This window comes from Furipterus horrens, unplaced genomic scaffold (assembly GCF_987537825.1).
Source record: "Furipterus horrens unplaced genomic scaffold, mFurHor1.1.pri manual_scaffold_3, whole genome shotgun sequence".
Lineage (NCBI taxonomy): Eukaryota > Metazoa > Chordata > Mammalia > Chiroptera > Furipteridae > Furipterus > Furipterus horrens.
Window position 1 is genome coordinate 109,437,659 of NW_028327173.1, and position 19,742 is coordinate 109,457,400.

The window sequence follows — 19,742 nt, forward strand, 5'->3', positions numbered from 1 at the left end:
AAGGCTTTCATTTTCATTATAATTAACCATGCAAAATGCCTTGCACTAACTGGTATCCCCAGTGTACAGAGTATGATGCACAGGGCTCTGCAGTAGGTTCTGGGAATATGGACTTGAGCATCCTAGGACAAAATGTCACTGAGGTTAAGTGATTTGCCCAAGGTGACTTGATGTCCAGCTTGGAAGACTAACAACCTGCCAGCCCTGGGACTTTCCCAGGGAGGCACAACTATTATTTGCCTTAAGCCTAATCTCAAAGTCTAGCTTAGCAAACACCACTTCAAGGTTGAGTATTTCACCCAATCACCTAAGAGTATTTCATAATTAAGGGCCTATCACTTGTGGGTGGAAGAGAGCTAGAGTGGGTTGTCAAGAAGCACAGGCTGTGAGTCATGTAGTTGAACTCATTTAATAACGAGCAGAACCTATGTAGCCCCAGCTCCCAATGCCCCCATGATACACAGAAGGCATTTCATCCACTTGCATCTGTGTCTTTGCACTTGCTGTTTCCTCATTCCAGAATCTGCTCCTGAATTATTCTTTCTTGGCTTTTAAGACTCAGCTTGGGAAACTGTTCTTCGAATCTCAACTGCCTCATCTGTAAAATGGGGATGATCATAACTTTTACCTCACACGGTTGTTGTGAGGATTTAAAAATAGATAATGTATAGAAAGAACAGTGCCAAACATGCAGAAAGTGCTCAATAAATGTCAGTTGTCACTACTGGCATTTCTCTGACTGCAATGCAATTGTTCATCCACCATTGGGCTCCAAGCACCTCCAGGGAGGGGTTAGTATGTCCCCATTACATCCCCACTGCCCATATGGTGCCTGCACACAGCAAGTACTCAATAAACCTCCTGCATTGTTTGAATCGGTGGTTAATTCCAGAGTGAACTCTAAGCCCTCCTCCTATGGGTCTGGGCATCTATGTGCCACGCCTTCCCTGTGAAAGGCAGAGGAGAAAAATAAAAAAAGAGAATAGGATATTCTCCATGCTACTCAAGAACCTTCTCATGATTAATTTGCACTTTGACATTTTATGACCTTAATTTTCTCTCAGTGTGTTCTATAAACTGTGAGGGGGGGACTTCCGGTCCAGATGGAGGTGTAGGTAAACACACTTCACCTCCTCACACAACTACAGAAAAAATTACAATGAAACCTCAAAACAAATGTCACCCAGAAATATCAGAAAACCCAGCTGTATGGAAATCTGACAACCAAGGATTTAAAGAAGTCACATTCATTTAGACAGGTAGGAGGGATGGAGATGCAGAGAGGGGCAAAGAGGCAGGTAGACATGATATGGTATGGAAAGGGAGCAGAACAGGCGGTCCCACATTCACATGTGGTGAATAAAAATCGAGAGGGACACCTTGGGAGGGAGGGATTCCAGCCCCAGGCCAGACTGAACAGCCTAGGGTTCCAGCTCCAGGAGGATAAATCCCCATAACTTCTAGCTGTAAAAACCAGAGGGGGCTGGGGCAGCAGAAGAAACTACCAGATTTTCAGGAGACTCTTCTTAAAGGGCCTGCATGGACTTAGGACTTATGCAGAACCACCCTCTCTGGGACTCAGCATCAAGACAACAGCTGGAAGGGCTTTAGTTGCATACAGGGAGAAAGTGAAGTGACTGGAAAGAGGGTGAGTGCCAACCAAACCTCCAGAAGCCACGCATCAGCACTGTCTCCTCTCTGAGCCCTGTGGGGCAGAGCCTTAGGTAATCACTAGGGTGGGGCAACACAGAGCCACAAAGTGGTGAAATGGGTTGTCCCACCCTGGTGGTTACCTAAGGCTCTGCCCTACACAACTTACAGGTGCCTTTTCTACAATAGGCCACGCTACTAGGGAGTCAAAGCAGCTCTACCTAATATACAGAAACAAACACAGGGAGGCTGCGAAAACAAAGAGACAAAGAAATATGGCCCAAATGAAAGAACAGAACAAAGTTCCAGAAAAAGAACTAAACAAAACAAAGCCCTGGCTGCTGTGGCTCAGTGGATTGAGCGTCGGCCTGCGAGCCAAGTGTCGCTGGTTCGATTTCTAGTCAGGGCACATCACTAGGTTGCATGTCAGGTCCCCAGATGGGGGCATGAGTGAGAGGCAACCACACAGTGATGTTTCTCTCCCTCTCTTTCTCATTTCCCCTCTAAAAATAAAATAAATAAACAAACAAACAAACAACAACAAAGAACTAAACAAAACAGAGATAACCAACCTATCATATGCAGAGTTCAAAAAACTGGTTATCACAATGCTCAAAAAACTAACTGAGTACAGCAATGGCACAAAGAAGACCCAGGCAGAAATGAAGGTTACATTAAATGAAATAAAGAAAAATCTACAGAGAACCAACAGTGGAGGGGATGAAGCCAAGATTCAGATCAACGATTTGGAACGTAAGGAAGAAAAACGCATTCAACCAGAACAGCAAGAAGAAAAAGAATTTTTAAAAAACGAGGATAAGCTAAGGAACCTCTCAGACATCTCCAAATATATCAATATTAGAAAAATAGGGATGCCAGAAGAAGAGGAAGAGCAAGAAATTGAAAACTTAGTTGAAAAAATAATAAAAGAAAATTTCCCTAATTTGGTGAAGGAAATAGACATACAAGTCCAGGAAGTACAGAGAATCCCAAACAAGAGGGATCCAAAGAGGATCACACCAAGAAACACCATAATTAAAATGCCAAAGACCAAAGATAAAGAGAGAATCTTAAAAGTAGCAAGAGAAAAGAAGAGAGTTATCTACAAAGGAGTTCCCATAAGACTATCAATTGATTTCTCAAAAGAACTTTCCAGGCAAGAAGGGACTGGCAAGACGTATTCAGAATGATGAAAAGCAAGGACCTACAACCAAGATTACTCTATCCAGCCAAGCTATCATTTAGAATAGAAGGGCAGATAAGGTGCCTCCCAGACAAGGTAAAGCTAGAGGAGTTCACCATCACCAAGCCATTATTACATGAAATGTTAAAGGAACTTACTTAAGAAGAAGAAGATCAAAACTAGGAACATTAAAATGGCAACAAATTCACAACTATCAACAACTGAATCTAAAATACAAAAACAAACTAAACAAACAACTAGAACAGGAACAGAATAATAGGTGTGGGGATCATTTGGAGGATTATCATCTGGGAGGGGGAAAGTAGAGAATTAGGGAAAAGGTACAGATATTAAGAAGCATAATTGGTAGGTACAAAATAGACAAGGGGATGTTAAAAATAGTATAGGAAATGGAGTAGCCAAAGAACTTATATACACAATCCATGGACATGAACTAAGGGGGGGTGGGGTAATTGCTGGAGAGAAGGGGGGTATTGGTTGGAGGGGGGCAAAAGGGGGAAAATTGGGACAACTGTAATAACCATCAATAAGATATATTTAAATAAACAAATAAATAAAAACTGTAAGAAAAATGACCTCCAAGCTAAGGGTTTTAATACAAAGTGGAAAACTGAAGCAGATCCATGTAGACTTGGCAAAAGGAAAATGAGGGAGGCCAAAGAGAAATCAGGTAACATGGATTTACGGTCCAAATCATAACCTGTTGACATAAAGTATTAATGGAACAGAGGAGAAAAGACACCATAGCTTCCAATGGCCAACATACTTTGAAAAATATTCGACACAATAAAATTGTAGGAAAGGCCCTTTAAGTGAGTATAACTCTTGTTCCACACTTAGTGCTTTATATTTGGCTCATACTGAGTCCTGTGTCTGGGACGGAACTGAAGGCATAAGAGTGATCACTTTTTGCTGATAGGATTAATAGTTTTAAAGAGGTTATTTTAGGGAAATTAGGACACCTGGTGCCAGCAATGTAAATTCTGTGGCCTAAGGGCTTAGCTCCAAATTCTTAATCCAATTGACAAGGTTAGTTCACACCACAGTGAGCCTTGTCAGTAGCAGCAGCTCTCAGGCACCGCTGGTAGTCAGGGAAGAAAACAGTACGGCTCTCAGCACTGGGAGAACAAAGAAACAGAGGTGGGGGGCAGGGCGGGTCTCAGCTGTGACATTATTACCATGAAAACAAAACAAAACAAAACCATTCCTATCGTGTTTCAGGTCAGCCTGAGGCTCCTGAGTATGTGACCAGGATGAGATCCAGGAGCCTAAATCTAGTTAGGGCTCAGAGAGGAGACATTCTAAGGAGTGGGTTGTTGCTTTCGAGAGAGCAGAGGGAGACGCTGCTTGCACTAACATGGGCAAGCACCACGGGGATTAAGAACCTTGGGATCCGTTGCCCAGGGTGAATCCACGCTTCTGCCATTTGATAGCTGTGGTCTTAATGTCTCTAAGCTAAAGGTTCCTCATCTAGGAAAGTGAAATAACAATATCTGCCTTCAAGGGTAAATGTGAACAATTACAGGCCAGTCCCAATCGAGTGCTTAGAGCCTGGTATAGGGTAGCATTCTCTCCATGTTAACCATCAGTGCTCACTCAGTAAGGGAAGAGGGGAAAACGTGGATCAAGAGCCCAGCCATACGATGCCCCACTGTGTGATCCTGCGAACCCTGCTTATTCTCCATAGTGATAAGCAGTAAATGCCTTAAACTATAAAGGGGTGGGGACTTGTGTCCAAGGGCAGCCCTGAAGAGAAGTTCTAAAAAGACTATCTTCCTCTCTAAGAGGAGCCCTCCCTACTGAGAAGGCCTCAGTACTAACAGCAGAAATGTCCCTATGTTTCCAAACATGTGGTTAAGAGGCACATGTAACACCTAACCTGGATCTTCAAAAACAAGTTCCGGGAGAAGATAGCGTGGAACCAGAGCCCTCCCTAGTAAGCAGGGAGTCACAGCGCTGCCTCTGCAGGAGGACGGCTTACCAGTTTAACTAGATGGGTCTCAGTAGGGGCACTTTTATCCCCCCAGGAGACATTTGGCAATGTCTGGAGACAGTTTTGGTTGTTACAACTGGAGGAGCATCTTACTCGCATCTAGTGGGTGAGAGACCAGGGATGCTGCTAAACTTCCAGAAGTTCACGAGACAATCCCACAACAAGTAATTTTCTGGCCCCAAATACTAGTAATGCCGAGGCTGAGAAACTCTGCTCTGAATAAATCAGGCCTGAGTAGAGATTGTGCCGAAGAGGTTAGGCGGGAAGCACCTTGAGAAGAAGCATGTTTGAGCACGCAGCATATAAGCACAAGGCTGGCATTTGTCATAACAATAACAGCAAACAATGAGAACAACACTTACACGGTATTTACCATGGGGCAGACAACATCCTAAACTCTTTACCTATAACTCATGTCATCCTTCAAACAACCCATGTGATAAGTACTATTATTATTTCCATTTTATAGATGACAAAACTGAGAGGCACAGGATCTTGCCCAAGGTCCAGAATTAGTAAGCAGCAGAATCAGGATATCAACTAGGCAATCTGGCTTCAGAATCCAAATTCATATAGTCGGCACTTGACGAATGTTAATGAATTAATGGAAAAAATGAACTTGGTCATAAGTAAAAACATGCATCAAATGTGCAAGAAGCAACAGAAAGAGAATAAAATTAGTAACCAAAGGACAGTGACCTCTCCTCTAGTTCTCTAAACTAACCAAGGAGAGGGCACCTGTGGTGGGGAAGGAAGCCAACTGGTATGTGAAGATTCCACTTGCCACATTCCTCCATCACTGGGAACCAGGTACCATCACCACGTGGAGGGCAGGGTGGGCCACTGACACACACATAAGCACAGTGGCCTCAAGACTGTGCCCTGTGATTCATTTTCTTTTCCAAAGGCCAAGATTTGTGGTGTAAGTGATAAGTTATTCTGTCTGTCACAACTTTGTTTTAACTGTAATCTGGCCTGGAAACATAGTGGGGAATTTAGAAGTTATTTAAGAAGCACCTTTTTATGGTTTGGGTTTTGTGTGTATAAGTGTGGGAGGGAATGGAAAGTTCAAGGAAAAATTAAAGTACAAAAATACTCATTTTTCTTATAACCTATTATAATCCCAAAGTCACTTTATTAGGGTCAAAACACATACACAAAAAATCCATTCTGTATAACTTGGCTTGTTTGTAGTAAGATCACATTTGAGATAGAGTAGAGTAGGGGTAGAGTAGTGTTTGTTTAGACAATAATAACAAATTTATAATGTATTTATTTTAAAATACTGGAACTACAAACTTCCAAAGGAAGATATTTATAAACTTGGATTGGATGTGTTTCTGTGAAGCAGGAAAAACACTTAAAACAAAAGAAATATTCACAATATAAAAGAAATTTTTTTTTTTTTTTTTTTTTTTTTTGCCCCTGAACTTAGTAGCAATTAAATACCAAAAAGAGTTCTTTAAAGAGATCAGGGCAGAAGGTGTCATAGGGAAGGAACAATGAAAACTCAAAGGCTATCATTTTTGCCATTAACAATGTGGGGTGGGTGCCTCAGTTCCCCAGATGACATTCTCCCCAGTGTCTGCTTCCTCTGATGGTCCCTCAGCATCTTCATAAACTTCTAAAAATAGAATAAGGGACCCAAGTTTTTCTGGGTCTTTCATATTTCTCTTCTTGATTTGGAGCTTTCTACAAGGTAACAGCTCCTTTCACAATTTAGGCGTGGAGGGATCTGACACAGGCAAAGGTTAACAAAAAAGTTGGTGGCATAGCCACCATGCAGGGGAGGGGACAGTTATGACTTCCTCCCAGTCTTCCTGGAATTAGGCATAGCTGTTGACACCAGGATGGATGAGACCAAGGCTCCTTCTCCACAGGAGAGACCTGGTAGATAGTACAAGGCTGGAGGGGGAGGGGGAGGGTGAAATGAGCCAAGGCTGGAAAGGCAGAAGTCCCTGAAGACTGGGCAGGCAGACCCTGTTTGTGGCTGAAGTCTGTAAGCATTGGCCAGCGTGAAAACTGGGTTCCAGGCAGAGTTGTTGATTCTACGTTCCACTCTGTGCCACCTGCACGCAGGTAACAAGCATACTCAGAAAAAATAAGGGATCTAAGGGAAACGCTGGCCCTAGTCCAACAGGAGGCTGAGTGGCCAGGACTGCTGCAGTGAGCCCAAACTAAAAAGCCTGAAGATGTGCTCTTTCTGCTACATTGCAACAGGCTTTCCAAACACAAAATCCTAAGCTTGTTGCTCCGTTTGTAACAGAAGCAGATTTGATTTTTCTGCCATTGAATCTGAATCCAAGAGATTTGGCACACCATGAATTAATGAACATTGACATTCTTCCCAGTCCTTAATAAAGCCTTTTTACTTTAATTTCTTCATTTCTCATGCGTAAAAATACTCTTAATTTTTCAGAAGCATGCCATTAGAAACAGAAGGCCTGACAAATACCAGCTGGAAAAGACACAGTGCCTGCTTCAAAGTTAGCTTCCAATTCTGAAAGGGTTCTGCGGCTGGACACGGGCTACCGAGAGTCCACTGTGTGCCATTCTCTGAAGAGCATCTTTGTTCCCTGGTAACCCCCAAAGGACAACCCCACATCTCAGTGCTGCATCTGTGCACTGTACTGGCTCCTTCCTCCTCCTCCTCTCTTTACTGAGGTACAGCACACATAATGTGAATCAAGGACACTTGCTGTAAATGTGTAACTTCTTATACCTTAAAGACCTAATAAATAACCCCTAGGTCAAGATGAAGAACGTGCCCAACATCCTAAAAGGTCTCCTCATGCCCCTTGGTAGCCAGTACCTACCCCCCCACCCCACACACAGAGGTATCCATTATTCTGATTTCATTTTCACCACAAATCAGCTTTGCCTGTTTTTGAACTAAATATAAAGAGAATCATACTTCATATTGTAGGTACTTCTGGGTCTGGCTTCCTATGGTCAATAAGAAAAAATTCATTCAATGAATGAATTAACATGAAATTCATTCAGTGTTGCTTATATTAGTAGTATATTTTTAATAGCTGTATTTGGCTCAGTGGATTGAGCGTCGGCCTGCGAGCTAAGTGTCGCTGGTTCGATCTTCCAGTCAGGGCACATCAGAGAAGGAAAACTCTGACTCCAAAAAACCTCCGCTGCTTTGCGGCATACCTCTTCAGGGGAAAGGCTAAGGGAGTAAACCCCGACAGAAAATCCGGAGCCGGAGTCCCTAAGGCGGTTTGACGTTGTAGTCAACACCGCCAACTCCTGCGGCGCACCTGAAGCCAAGCTGTATTGACTCCGTCTTTCCCTTGGGCCCTTCAGCTGCGAAGAGAGGGGGGGTCTGCTGCATGGGCAACAGCAGACCCTCCATATCACCCTGCCCAGGCTCTGTAGCTTCAGCTTCACTGGAGAGGACACTCCAGCGTCATCGCAAGATGTCAGTTTGACACGGGAGGAGACAGATACAGTGTCACTCCCGAGTCGGACTGCACAGCCATTCTCGGCGGTGCAGATAGACTCTTAAGAAGCTACACCATCGTCTCTCGAGACGGATGGCTGCCGATACGATTGAGATATAACTGACATACAATAAATTGTACATAGTTGAACAGTAAGATTTTTATTCACCCATGAAAATATCATCATCATCAAGATAATATAGATATCCGTCACCCCATAAGTTTCTTTGTCCCCCTTGGTAATTCCCCTTCCTCCCTTCCCCCTTATTCTCCACAAACACTGATATTCATTTTGTCATAGGTTAATTTCTATTTCCTATTAGTTTACAGAAACGGAATTATATAGTATGTCCACTTTTTGTACTTATTCTTTCACTCGGCATAATTATTTTGAGATTCACCCATGTTATAGCATGTATCAACAGTTCCCTTTTTAAATTTCTTATTACTGAGTAGTATTTCTTTGTGCAGATAAACCATGGTTTATCCCTTTACCTGCTGATGAACATTTGGGTTGTTTCTGGTTTATGGAAAAAGCTGCTATGAACATTCATGTACAAGTCTATGTATGGATATATATTTCCTTTTCTCTTGTGTAAATACAGGATTACATGATAAGTATATGGGTAACTTTTAAAAAAACTTCCAAACTGTTTTCCAAAGTAGTTTACCATTTTTATATTCCCACCAGCAGGGAATGAGGTAACCAATTTCTCCACAAGCTCATCAGCCCTCACTCAGTATGACCAGTATTTTTAACTTTAGCCAGTCTAGTAGATATGTAGTCATATCTCATTGTGCTTTTAATTTGTATTTCCCTAATGACTAATGATGTTGAGTAACTTTTCATAAGCATACTTGCCAACCATGTATCTTTCTTGGTAAAGTGTAATTTCAGATATTTTGTTTAGTTTGCATTGGGCTGTTTTTTCCTTATTATTGAATTTTGAGAATTGCTTATAGTATATTCTGGATACACATCCTTTATCAAATATATGCTTTGCAAATGTTTTCTCTCAGTCTGACTTGTCTTTTCATTCTCTTTAAAGTATTCTAGAACAGTAGGTGTTATTAGTTTTGATAAAGTTCAATGGGTGAACTTTTTCTTTTACAGATTGTGACTTGGTGCTATATCTAAGAAAGACTTTGACTTTTGCAAAGCCCCAAATATTTTCTCCTTTGTTTTCTTCTAGAAGGTTTAAAGATATAAGTTTTACATATGATCAATTTTAGTTAATTTTTGTATGTTCTACAAGGTATGGATTGAAGTTCATGCTTTTGCATGTGGATATCCAATTGTTCCAGCTTTACTTGTTGAAAAGCTTATGCTTTCTCCATTGAATTGCCTGTGCACCTTTGTCAAAAATTAGCTGTTCATATATTTGCAGCTCTATTTTTGTACTCTACTCTGGTCCACTATTTATGCATCTACCTTTATACCAATAGCATGCTACCTTGATTACTGTAGCTTTATGATAATATAAATATTAAATGGTCGAACTCTTGCAATTTTGTTCTTCTTTTTGAATGTTGTTTTGGCTATTCTAGGTCCTCTGCATTTTCATAAGGGTTTTTTAATCACTTTGTCAATTTTTGCAAAACAGTCTGCTGAAACCTTTATTGGAATTGTCTTAATCTACAGATCAGTTTGGGGAGAATGGTATCTTAACAATATTGAGTTTCTTGATTCATAAACATGGTATATTACTCAATTTATTTATTTTAAGCCTTTAATTAACAATGTTTTGTGTTATACATATGTATACCTTTCACCTCTTTTGTTAGATTTATTTCCTATGTATTTCATATTTTTCATGCATATTATGAATTATATTCTTCATAATATTTTTATTTTCCATTGACATTATATAGAAATATAATTGATTATTTGCATATTGATCTTATGTCCAATAACTCAGCTAAACTCACTTATTCAAGTAGCCTTTTCTAGATTTCATCAGATTATCCACAATTTTGCTGTCTGCAAGTAAAGACAGTTTTACTTCTTCCTTTCCAATGTGGAATTTGTTTTCATTCCCTGATTGTGCTTTTTAGAACTCCCAGTACAATGCAGAATAATAAGTGGTAAGTGAAGATAGCTTTGTCTTTTTCCTGGTCTTAGAAGGTAAACATTGAGTCTTTCACCATAAAGTATGATGAGCTATAGGTTTTGGGTATATGTCCTTTATCAGAGTAAAGCAAGTTTCTTTTTATTCCTACTTCACTGAGATGTTATATCAGGAATGAATGTCAGATTTTGTCCAAACTTTTCTGTATTTAATGAGATAATCATATGGTTTTTCTCTTTTACTTTGTTAATATTTATAATGAAATACACTAATTCTATTTTTGCATATACTTTAATTTTTTTAATGTTTTATTGATTATGCTGTTACAGTTGTCCCAATTTCTTTTCCCTCTGCTCCCCTCCACCCAGTGAACCCCCTCCCTACAGTTGTCCCCCCTTTTTAGTCCACATCCATTGGTTGTGCATGTAGTTCTCCTCAACATCTTCCTGTCTACTCCATTCCCTCCTACTATGCTTCTTAATTCCTGCATCATCTCCCTCCCTTTTCCTCCTCTCCACTGACCTCCCCCCAATATGTTGCCCATACCCATAATTCTTTTCCCACTCTCGTTGCCTACTTAGTTTGCCTTTGTTTCAATTCCCTAGCTTCTGTTGTTGGTTGTTGTGATAGTTTTCATTTTAATGTTCATAGTTTTGATCCTCCTTCTTCTAAACAAGTCCCTTTAACATTTCATATAACAGTGGTTTGGATCTAATGAACTCCTTCAGTTTTACTTTGTCCTGGAAACACTTTCTCTGCCCTTCAATTCTGAATGACAGCTTCACTGGATAGAGTATTCGTGGTTGTAGGTTTTTGATTTTCATTACTTTGGATATTTCTTGCCATTCCCTTCTTGCCTGCAGAGTCTCCTTTGAGAAATCAGCTGATAGTCTAATTAAGACCCCTTTGTACATAATCCTTTTCTTCTCTCTTGCTGCTTTTAAGATTCTCTCTTTATCTTTAATTTTTGACATTTTGATTATAATGTGTCTTGGAGTGGTTCTCCCTGGGTCCAGTTTTTCTGGAACTCTCTGTGCTTCCTAGACCTCTAAGTCTATTTCCTTCCCCAAGTTTGGGAAGTTCTGCTTCATTATTTTTTCACATAATTTTTCAATTCCTAGTTCTTCTTCACCTTCTGGCAACCCTATAATTCTAATGTTTGTTCGCTTATGGCTGTCCCAGAGGTTTCTGAGCCTCTCCTCACTTTTTGTTTCCTCTTTCTGCACTGGTTGACTGTTTGTTCCTTCCCTATGCTCCAATTTGTTGATTTGATCTCTGGTTTTCGTTTCCTCACCACTTGGTCTCATATGCGTTTTTGTTCATTTCAGCATGACTAGCCTTCATTCCTTCCCCATCTTGTTCAATATCTTTTGTTAATTCTGTAAGCTGCCTTATGACTATAGCTCTGAACTGAGCCTCAGAAAGATTTTCTATTTGTTCATCAGTTAATTCCCATATTTGCTTTTTGGTTAGCTGCATGATTGGTATTTCTATCATTATTCCTGCCATCCTGACCGTTTCCGTTTATCTTTCCTTCTTAGACGGGGCAGTCACACCTCCTACGCTATCGGGTGCAGAGCCCTGAGCACTTGTCACAACCCAGCGACCCTTCTCACCACACTGTGGCGCTTTGTGTGGGGGCAGGGGTCCAGGATGGATTCCTGCTGTTCACTCTCCGCTGAGAGACCGGGAGCCTCCTCCTCCATCCCCACGCCCTCTGGGCCTCACAGTCCGAGGCAATGGGGGTCTGCCTTCCCCAGCGTTAGAATCACGAGCTGACGGGTCTCGACTGCAGCCGGAACAGCTCCCCTGGTGTTTCTTGCAGTCCCGCCGCTGTTGCCGCTGCTGTGGCTGCCGCAGCTGACAGCACAGCTTGATATCTCTGCCCCGGTTTTGCCCCTCCTACCCATCCGGATGAGCACCACTTGTCTATAACTTCATACATTGGACTTCCATGTAGTTTTATTTCCTGGAACTTCTGGTTATTTCTGGTTTTGCGGTAGTTGTAGTCCTTCTTAGTTGTGGAGTGAAACAGAGCATGTCAGTCTAAGCATCCATCTTGGCCGAAAGTCTCTACACTGATTCTTTTTAAATGTTAAACCAAACTTGTATTCCTGGAATAAAGCCCTCTTATTCATGGTGTATTATAACTTCCTATAATATTAAATTTAATTTGCTAAAATTTTATGTAGGACTTTGGTATCTATGTTTATGATGGGTGATTGCCTGTAGTTTTCTTACCTTGTGATATCTCTATTTGTCTTCGTCATGTAATGCTGGCCTCACAGAATGAACTGGGAAGTTTGTTACCTCTTCAATTGTTTGAAAGAGTGTGTTAAATTAGTATTATTTCTTCCTCAAATGTTTGTAAGAATTCACCAGGGAAGTCATCAGGATCTATAGTTTTCTTTGCAGGAAGGCTTTTAACTACAAATAAATTTTATTTCTTTAATAAATATAGAAATATTCAGGTTATTTCTTCTTGAGTGAGCTCTGATAGCTTGCATCTTTCAAATAATTTGTCTTTTCATCTAAGTGGTTGAATTTATAGGAAGAAAGATATTCCTAATACTTCCTTATTATCCTGTTAATATCTGCAGAATTTGGAGTGCTGTCACCACTCCTTCTCATGCTAATGGTAATTTGGGTCTTAATTTTTTTTTTTTTTTTATATCCTGATCACTCTGGTTCAAGATTTATCCATTTTATTAATCTTCTCAAAAAACCAGCTTCTAGTTTAAATGGTTTTCTCTATAGTTTTTGTTTCTATTTTTATAGATATTTGTTTTGATCTTTCTTATATCCTTTCTTCCTTTTTAAATAAAAATGTTTATTTATTTTTAGAGAGAGGAGAAGGGAGGAAGAAAGAGAGGGAGAGAAACATCAATGTGAGGGAGCAACACTGATCAGTTGCCTCTCTCTCTCGTATGTGCCCAGACTAGACACCAAACCCACAACCCTGGCATGTGCCCTGACCAAGAATCAAACCAGTGACCTTTCACTTTGTGGGACAATGCCCAACCAACTAAGCCATGCTGATCAAGGCCTTATTTCCTTTCTACTTACTTTGGGTCTAATTGCTCTTCTTTTTCTAGTTGCTTATGGTGGAAGCTGACATTGCTGATTTGATAACACTTTTTTTTTCTTTATAGGTATTTAGCTATATAAATTTCCCACTAAGTGGAGTTTTAGCAACATCTTACAATTTCTAATATTTTGTGTTTTCATTTTCAGTCAGGTCAAAATACTTCCTAATTTCCCTTTCATTTCTTCTTTAACCCATGGGTTATTTAGAGGTGTGTTATTTTATTTCCAAATATTTAGAAATTTTCCAGTTATATTTCTGTTATTGATTTCTAATTTAATCCCATGCAACCAGAGACCAAATTATCTATGACTTGAATCTTGTTCTACTGATACTTGTTTTATGATCCAAAATATGATCTGTCTTGGTGTTCTTCATGAACCTGAAAAAATGCATACCTGATTTTGTTTGAGCGAATGTTCTACATACCATGTCAATTCTTGCTGATTTTTCTGTCTATATTCACTGTCATTATTAGAAAAGGGGTATTGAAATCTGACTATAATTGTGCATTTGTCTGTTTTTCTTTGCAGTTATAAGTTTTGCTTCAGTCATTTGAAACAAATGTTTAGGATTATGTCCTCTCGATAAATTGACTCCTTTATCGTTATGAAATAACCTTCTTTATCCTTGATAATATTCTTTGTTTTGAAATATACTTTAACTGATAGTAATAGTCTCTCTAGCTTTTTTTTTTGTGACTAGCATTACTATGCTAAAGCTAATATGCCATCATTTAACTTTAAACATATCTGCGTCTTTAAGTGTATTTCTTATAGATGGCATAGAGTTGTATGTCTTGTTATTTTTGTTTTTTGTTTTTTGTTTTAAATTCTCACCTGAAGATATGTTTACTGATCTAAGAGGGAGGAAGTGAGGAAGGGAGAGAGAAGAAAGGAGAGAGAGAGAGAGAGAGAGAGAGAGAGAGAGAGAGAGAGAGAGAGAGAGAGAGAGAGAGAAATATCAATGTGAGAGAGAAGCATCCATTGGCTGCCTCCCATACATGCCCAACTGGGGATCAAATCCACAACCTATTGGTGTATGGGGTGACACTCCAACCAACTAAACGACCCAGCCCGGGCTGTATGTCTTGTTTTTCATCCACTCTGTGAAACTCTGCCTTTTAGTTTAGGTCGGCAGCCGTCCGTCTCGAGAGACGATGGTGTAGCTTCTTAAGAGTCTATCTGCACCGCCGAGAATGGCTGTGCAGTCCAACTCGGGAGTGACACGGTATCTGTCTCCTCCCGTGTTGAATCAACATCTTGCGATGACGCTGGAGTGTCCTCTCCAGTGAAGCTGAAGCTACAGAGCCTGGGCAGGGTGATATGGAGGATCTGCTGTTGCCCATGCAGCAGACCCCCCCTCTCTTCGCAGCTGAAGGGCCCAAGGGAAAGACGGAGTCAATACAGCTTGGTTTCAGGTGCGCCGCAGGAGTTGCCGGTGTTGACTACAACGTCAAACCGCCTTAGGGACTCCGGCTCCGGATTTTCTGTCGGGGTTTACTCCCTTAGCCTTTCCCCTGAAGAGGTATGCCGCAAGGCAGCGGAGGTTTTTTGGAGTCAGAGTTTTCCTTCTCTGATGTGCCCTGACTGGAAGATCGAACCAGCGACACTTAGCTCGCAGGCCGACGCTCAATCCACTGAGCCAAACCAGCCAGGGTCATTTAGTTTAGGTATTTTGTTATTAATATAATTATATTTAAGTCTACCATTTTGCTATTCGTTTTCTAGTTGTACTATCTGTTATTAAATCTCTTTTCCTAAATTTCTGTCTTCTTTTAAATTATTTAAATATTGTTTTGATTTTACTTTCTCCTGTTTTAGCTTGTTAGCTAAAATTGTGGGGAGCAGGCATTAGGGGGTGGGGGATTGAGTAAAAAGGAAAAAGGACTCATGGGCATGGACAACAGTGTGGCGATTGCTGGGGGGAGGGAGGATTAAGAAAGATAAATGGTAATAGAAAAAATACAATAAATATTTTTTAAATTATTTTGTGTTACTTTAATGGTTGTTTTAGGGTTTAGAGTATACATCTCATTATAGTCTTACTTAACTAATATGCCATTTTACATATATTATAAAAACCACAAAAGAGTACCATTTATCTTCTTCTGGCATTTATACTATTGTTGTCATACAGTTTACTTATATACATATGTTATAAACCCCACAACACATTAGTATTACATTTATTTAAAGAGTAAATATTTAAAAGAGATTCAAATAATTTTTTAAACCTTACACATTTACTCATGTAGTTATTATTTCTGGTGTATTTCATTCCTTTGTATAGATCCATGTTTTCATCTGTTATCATTTCCTTCTCCCTAAGGAACTTCCTTTAACTGTTCTTTTTTAAAAATTAATTAATTTATTTTTAAGTATATTTTATTATGTTGTTACAGTAGTCCCAATTTCTTTTCCCTTTGCTTCCCTTTGCCCAGTACTCCACTTCCCTCTAGCAATACCACCCACTTTAGTTTATGTCCACGGGTTGTACATATAAGTTCTTTGGCTTTACCCTTTCCTATATTATTCTTAACATCCCCCTGTCTATTTTTTACCTACCAATTATGCTTCTTAGTCCCTGCACCATTTCCCCATTTATGCCCCTTACCCCTCCCAGTTGATAACCCTCCAAATGACCCCTGTATCTATGATTCTGTTCTTATTCTGGTTTGCTTAGTTAGATTTTGTTATTTTTTAGATTTAGTTGTTGACAGTTGTGAGTTTGTTGTCATTTTAATGTCCATAATTTTGATCTTCTTTTTCTTAAATAAGTCCCTTTGATATTTCATGTAATAATGGCTTGGTGACAATGAACTCCTTTAGCTTTACCTTGTCTGGGAAGCAATTTACTGCCCTTCCATTCTAAATGATAGCTTTGCTGGATAGAGTAATCTTGGTTGTAGGTCCTTGCTTTTCATCACTTGAAAACGTCTTGCCAGCCCTTTATTGCCTGCAAAGTTTCTTTTGAGAAATCAGCTGATAGTCTTATAGGCACCCCTTTGTAGGTAACTGCTTTTTTCTTGCTGCTTTTAAGATTCTCTCTTTATCTTGAACCTTTGGCATTTTAATTATGATGTGTCTTGGTGTGGTCCTCCTTGTGCCTAGCTTGTTTGGAACTCTCTGTGTTTTCTGGACTTGTATGTCTATTTCCTTTGTCAAATTTGGGACATTTCCCTTCATTATTTTTTCACATAATTTTTCTGTTTTTTGCTCTTTCTCTTCTCCTTCTGGCATCCCTATGATTCGGATGTTGGCACATGTAAAATTGTCCCAGAAGTTCCTAAGCCTCTCCTCAATTTTTTCAATTCTTGTTTTCTCACTCTGTACTGGTTGACTGTTTTTTCTTCCTTATGTTCCAAATCATTGATTTGAACCCGTTTCCTTCCCTTCACCATTGGTTTCGGGTGGATTTTCCTTCATTTCATTTAGCACAGCTTTCACTTCTTCCTTTCTGTGTTCTATGACTTGAATCCTGTTCTACTGATACTCATTTTATGGCCCCAAATATAATCTATTTTGATAAGTGTTCCTCATGCACCTGAAAAAATGCATATCTGATTTTGTTTGAGGCCATACTTCTGTCTCCTTTGTTTGCCTCTGTATCTTAGGTAGAGCTGTCACACCTGTTACATTGTAAGGGGTGGAGCCTTAGGTATTCGTCAGTACAGGGCAACCTGTTTCACCACGTTGTGGTGCTGTATGTCAGGGAGGGGTCTGAGAGGGAAAAATGCCATTTGCTCATACTCGCCTCTTTTCCAGGCACTTCTCCCACTTCCCATATGGGACAGGCATCCCTCTAGCTGTTGTTCTGGCTGTCGTTCCCAGAGTGGGTGAGTCTGTGGATGTTTTAGGACTGTGGGGGCCCTTTAAACAAGTGGACTCTGCTGAGAGACCAGCAGTTTCTTCCTCTGTCCTAACCCTCACTGGTTTGCACAGTCAGAAGCAATGAGGCTTTATTTTCCCCAGCACTAGAACCGTGAGCTGCAAGGTCTGGTCTGGTGGTGGGAGCGCTCCCCAGGTGTTCCTCCTGACTTTTTTAAACGTGTGACTATGCTTTCCACTGGTCTGCTGCTGCCACTGCTGCTGCCACCACCACACTGTGTCCTCTCCACCCTGGCTCCACCTCTCCTACCTGTCTGGATGAGTATTTCTTCTTTATATCTTTGTTTGTTGGACTTCCATTCAGTCAATTATCTGGAACTTCTGGTTGTCTCTAGTTTTGAGATAGTTATATTCTTTCTTAGTTGTGGAGAGAGATGCAGCATGTCTGTCTAGGCCTCCATCTTGGCCAGAAGTCGGCAGTGAATCTCTTACGGTACACATATAGTACAGCATTTGAAAATCTAAAAATGCCCTTATTTTATCTTTATTTTTAAAAGGTATTTTTCTGGGCATAAAATTCTAGGTTGAAAATTTCATTCTTTTATACTTTAAATATATTACGTCACTTGCATGAGTAATAGGAGGCAAGAAATATGCCCTAATCCTTATCTTTGTTTCTGTGTATGCAATAGGCCTTTGTTTTCCCTAGGTTTTTAATTTTTTTTCTTCTTGGCATTATTTTTGAGCAATTTGATTATGATATGACTTGGTGCCATTTTCTAGTGCTTGGAGTTCATTGATATTCTCAGGTTCATAGTTTTCATCAAATTTGTAACAGTTTCTAGCAATATTTTAAAAATACTTTTTATGTGACCCCCCCGCCCCACTTCTTTGCCTTTGGTGTGCAATTACACATATATAACGCACCTGAAGTTGCCCCAGAGATCAATGATGCTCCTTTTCATCCTTAAAAACATTTGTTTTCATTCTGTGTCCCATTTTAGGAAGTTTCTAATGTTAAATCTTTAAGTCCACTTACCTTTTCTTCTGCACTGTCTAATCTGCTATTAATTAGACCCAGTGTATTTTTCATTTCAAACCTCATCATTTTCATCTTGAGAAGTTTGAGGAGGGTGTTTTTTATATCTTCCATGCCTCTCCTTAACTTTTTGAATATATGGAATACAGTTTTAATAACTTTTAATATCCTTATTTTCAAATTCTAAATCTGTGTCAGTTCTGAGTTGGTTTTGACTGATTATTATCCCCATTATGAGGAATGATGCTAATATTTTTCTGCTTCTGTGCATGCCTGGTAATTTTTAACTAAATAGCAGACATCCTGAATTTTACCTTTTTGGGTGTGTAATATTTTTATATTCCTGTATTCATGAGCTTTATGCTTGGATAGTTAAGTTATTTGGTAGCAGTTTGGTCCTTTACATTAGTACCTTTATGATTTGTTAGTTATGTTCAAAGCAATACACAGTTTAGGGTCAATTTTTCCCGCAGTAGTAAGGCAAGAGTTTCCTGAGTATTCTCTCCAATGACCGTGGATTATCAGTTTCTTTTTTTTTTTGGATTATCAGTTTCAAACCCTGGCTGCTGGAAAGAGTCACTGTTCCTGGTGTTGCATGAGCAGCAGGCGCTGTTCTCTTTAGTGCTTTTGTAGGATTCTTTCCTGGCCTCACATTGTTTCCTCACGTGTGTGCTGATCAGTAATGAACTATATACCTGCAGATCTATATATCACCTCTCTGTGTAGTACTTTTCCCTTTAGTATTCTATTCTGCAGACTCACCACCTTGGTCTTACTGAACTTTCCAGTACATCTCCAGGATTCCAATGGATTCTGACTGGATTCCCATTTCCTCCTTCCAGTCCAAGCATAGAAAAGTCTCTAAAGGCAGTTAGCTGGAGAAATTTTAGGGTTCAACTCATTTGTTTCCCATCTCTGAGGGATCATGGTATTTTATTGACTGATAACAAGGTTTTGGAAAACATTTTTCATACATGTTGTCTGGTTTTGTTTTAATTTGGTTATTTCAGGTGAATTGGTAAGGGGAAAACGGTAAAGGGAAATCTGGTCCCTGTTGCTTTATATTGCCCAGTTTGCTCTTTTTTTAGTTTGGAAGAGAAACTAAACACCTGTTGTTCCAGCTTGATTAGAAACAAAAGTCTATTTCTTTTTCCATTGTTGTTTAGTGTTATCTTGCTTGGATACACTACATTTATCCATTCTCTTGTTGATAGACTTTGGATTATTTCCAGTTTGAGTTATTGTAAATGAAACTGCTATGAATGTTCTTATGCATGTGTTTTGATGAATAGATGCACCTATTTCTCTTGGGTAAATACCTAGGAGAAGAGAAAGGTCATCAAATAGGCATATATTTAGCTTTAAGATATGCTGCTGGTTTTTCATATGAGTTCATTGTTTTAACCCCTCACTATCAATA

General features: G+C 39.7%; 1 long non-coding RNA gene across 1 annotated transcript in view; it reads right to left on the reverse strand.

Moving 5' to 3' along the window:
- Positions 1-19,742, reverse strand: part of LOC150015732 (uncharacterized) — an 88,112-nt gene that overhangs the window by 27,570 nt on the left and 40,800 nt on the right. The window lies entirely within an intron of this gene.